We start from the raw sequence: 3,508 nt of genomic DNA, 5'->3' as shown, positions 1-3,508 counted from the left end.
ACTTATTTCACTTTCCAGTTTGATACAGCACTCCTGTATCAAAAATGTACTGCTTCTGTTGTGTGGGAATTCTTCCGTCAGCTACCTAAAGAAAAATGAAATCTTGTTTATTACTTTCAGCCCTCAGTTTTCTAGTTTTTGTCTGTGACCCCTGGGTATTATTACCCAGTGTTAGTGGATCTTAATGTGAACACATTCGAGGTCTACTATTATTCCCTAAACTCTTTATTTTTTCAGTTCTTGATTAACACAGCATAACAGGTTAGTTGTTAAAGCTTTGGTCCCACTCTCCTCTCTCCCTCCACCATCCTTTAGCTACTAGTTAATGTCCTTAAAAATGTCTACAAAGATGTGAACTAGTCTAAGTCTTGGTTGTCTGTATAGAATAAATGAATTACTACGCAAGTTAAGTCAGAACAGATTTTGGTACTCAGTAAGGGTAGCACAGCCTGTGCCTGTTGCACATATTCTATGTGTAATTTTTATTTCTTGCCTCCTTTCTTTAATATTGCTTTGTGTTGGGCTGTTCCTCGCCAGGTGAGGATGGTTTTATTTGGTACAGTTCTTCCTCATGATTCATACTTTACACACATGTGGAACAGCATACATTCCTGGGTTTACCATGTTTGCAATGTTGGATCTCAGAACCCATGTGAACCACAGGGCTCAAATGATATTAATAATTACTCCAATCTGTATGAATTTCACTGTGAAATTGTAGTCCTGTTCATAAGGATGATGAATGGGACCTTTTTCAGTATCCCAGTGTTCCTTTCGTGGGAGAACTGCTTTGGCCTTCTTTTGTCTTGTAGCTGTCCTCTTTCAGCTGTGTTTTCTGCTTGTGAGGCTGCAAATCAAGCTGTTGGATATTAAAGTATTAAATGTTCAAATGAGATCATTTCCACTGCCTTTATCTACTGATTCAGCAATGTACTTTGAGAATTCAGACAAATTTGTGAGCCTTAATCTTCTTTGATAAATTCCTAATGACAGCCTCTTCATAAATAATACATTTCTAAATGGTTTTAACGTTTCTGTTTTATCAGTGTCCAATAGCTTCTTCAGAAGAGAAGCCAGACTTGCTGTTGATCTTTCTATTTTCTTTTATTTCTTTCTATAAGAATCATGTCTAACTCCTTGCAATTCTCTAGCAGTAAACTCTTGTTCGTTAGCTGCCACAGATCTCAAAATGCTTTAGTATTTCCATTGCTACTGCTCTCAAGGAACATAAACAAAAGGGATTTTATGACAAGCATCCTGAATGGGTGAACTAATGGAATTGTGCTGCACTTAAAAGACCTTTTTGAACTCTCTTTGAAAGCCTTTTAATCTTTCATGCAATCAGTTCATGAGCTATTGGATAAGAAGAAAGTCAGAGATCTGGAGGAATTGTTACCAAAAAATCTAAAGGTTGATTGCTCTGATTATTTGCGTAATATAATCCATAGCTAGCTAGGTTTTAAAACTTAGTTTTGATTTTGTTATGAACTTGCAAATGCATGAAAACCACTGTGCAGTATGAAAGAAGAATGAATGTATATATTGCAATGAACCTTGTGCAATATTGACACTGCCTCAAGAGAGTGAGTAATAAATTCAGCCCTTTGGAGAAAAGCCCTACCAGCAGCTGAATGTGTGATAATTCCATTGAGAAGTATTCCCTGTCACTCAAGCATCGTGCTTCCTAAGACCCGTATAGAAGAATACAGTGTTAATCCTCAAATCGGCAGACTCCCAGGGCAGTTAATTATGTGGAACTCCATGTATTAGATGAAAATGGCAAAATAACTTCCTACAGTTGGGGAAGAGGTAATATTTGAAACAGTCATCAGGAAAGCCAGTAAATCTGTGGAGCTTTGAGTTCGGCCTCTCTAGCAGCAATACTGACGATGAAGTAGGGGGTAGTTGAAGGTGGCTATTTCTTACAGACTGAGTTTTGGACTACACAAAAATTATTTCACTTTTCACTTATTAAAAATATTTTTCATTTTCTCAGAGCTCAGGGTGGTTGGTTTTTTTTTGTGACAGTAATTTTGCGCCTGAATAATGTTTTCCCTTTCTTCAGATCTGAATTTCAGGATTACAATATGCAATAGCTTTGCAAACCATCGAACCTAAGAGGTTCCCCATCCATTTTCAAAATGGAAAAGCAGATGAATCATTATTCTTTTGAGAGCACCCCAGAAATATCATCTCAAGTTTTAGATTCTGTTTGTGCCAGATGGCTCTGGCTCAGATGGCTGGGTTGGCATTGTGCTGGAAATAGTTCTACTGTACTTCACATAGCTTTATTTACTGTCTCATTAATTTTAACTTTTCCAGTTTCCCTCTTCAGAAGCCATTAGGGTTAGGTTTCATGCTGTGTTAAGAATTTTAAATAACCAGGCATAGTCCTGTCACATTACAGGAGCAAAACAGCTATTCGAGACTGCCCAAAGTATGCTCATTCTTGTATGTTTATTTGTGATCTTGAAGATGGCCTTTTTTTGTTCTGTTACCTCAGCTTGTATTGATCACTTAAGTAAAAATTGTAACTTGATGTGGCTGGCCAAAATTGTCATCTAGCAAAGAATGATTTGTAGTTTATTTTACATATATATGCATGCTATAGGACTGTAGTTGCGTGTGGGGTTTTATTTATTACATCTGCAATTAGCAGCTTCTGTTGAGTATATTTATATGCTGGGTTTGATGTTTTATCCTGTTGTATGTTCGTAAGCAGACACTTATTTTGACATTGGCACAACCATTTGTCACTGAGCAAAACTTGCAAAAGAACCTGGAATGATTTGTGGTACATAGGTTAATTATATGTCCTTCAGGAGCCTTCTGAAGGAAGCGTAAAGGCACCTCATTTATTGTTGTAAACAACAAAAAGCCTATTGTGCTAACTGCTGCTAACGTTTGAAGAAGGCTTTTCCTCCAAGGCATGATTTGAAGTATAGTCTAGGAAGTTGCTAAGCCACTGTCCATTACATTTGAAAAATCATGGCAGTCAGGTGAAATTCCCAGTGACTGGAAAAAGGGAAATATAGCCCCCATTTTAAGAAGGGGAAAATGGAAGACTCGGGAAACTACAGACCAGTCAGTCTCGCCTCTGTGCCTGACAGGATCATGGAGTAGACTCTCCTGGAAACCATGCTGAGGCACATGAAAAACAGTGAGGTGGTTGGTGACAGCCAACATGGCTTCACTGAGCGGAAATCCTGCCTGACCAATTTGGTGGCCTTCTATGATGGGGCTACAGAACTGATGGACAGCGGCAGAGCAGCTGACATCATCTACCTGGACTTGTGCAAAGCATTCGACACTGTCCCACACGACCTCCTTGTCTCTAAACTGGAGAGACACCAATTTCATGGATGGACCACTCAGTGGATAAAGAACTGGCTGGATGGCCGCACACAAAGAGTTGTGGTCAACGGTTCAATGTCCAGTTGGAGACCAGTAACGAGTGGTGTCCCTCAGGGGTCGGTGAACCAATCCTGTTCAATATCTTTGTCAGCAA

Source organism: Nestor notabilis, unplaced genomic scaffold (assembly GCF_000696875.1).
Source record: "Nestor notabilis isolate BGI_N333 unplaced genomic scaffold, ASM69687v1 scaffold7447, whole genome shotgun sequence".
Lineage (NCBI taxonomy): Eukaryota > Metazoa > Chordata > Aves > Psittaciformes > Psittacidae > Nestor > Nestor notabilis.
The sequence above is the reverse complement of the archived record's forward strand: the minus strand, read 5'-3'. Positions refer to the sequence as shown.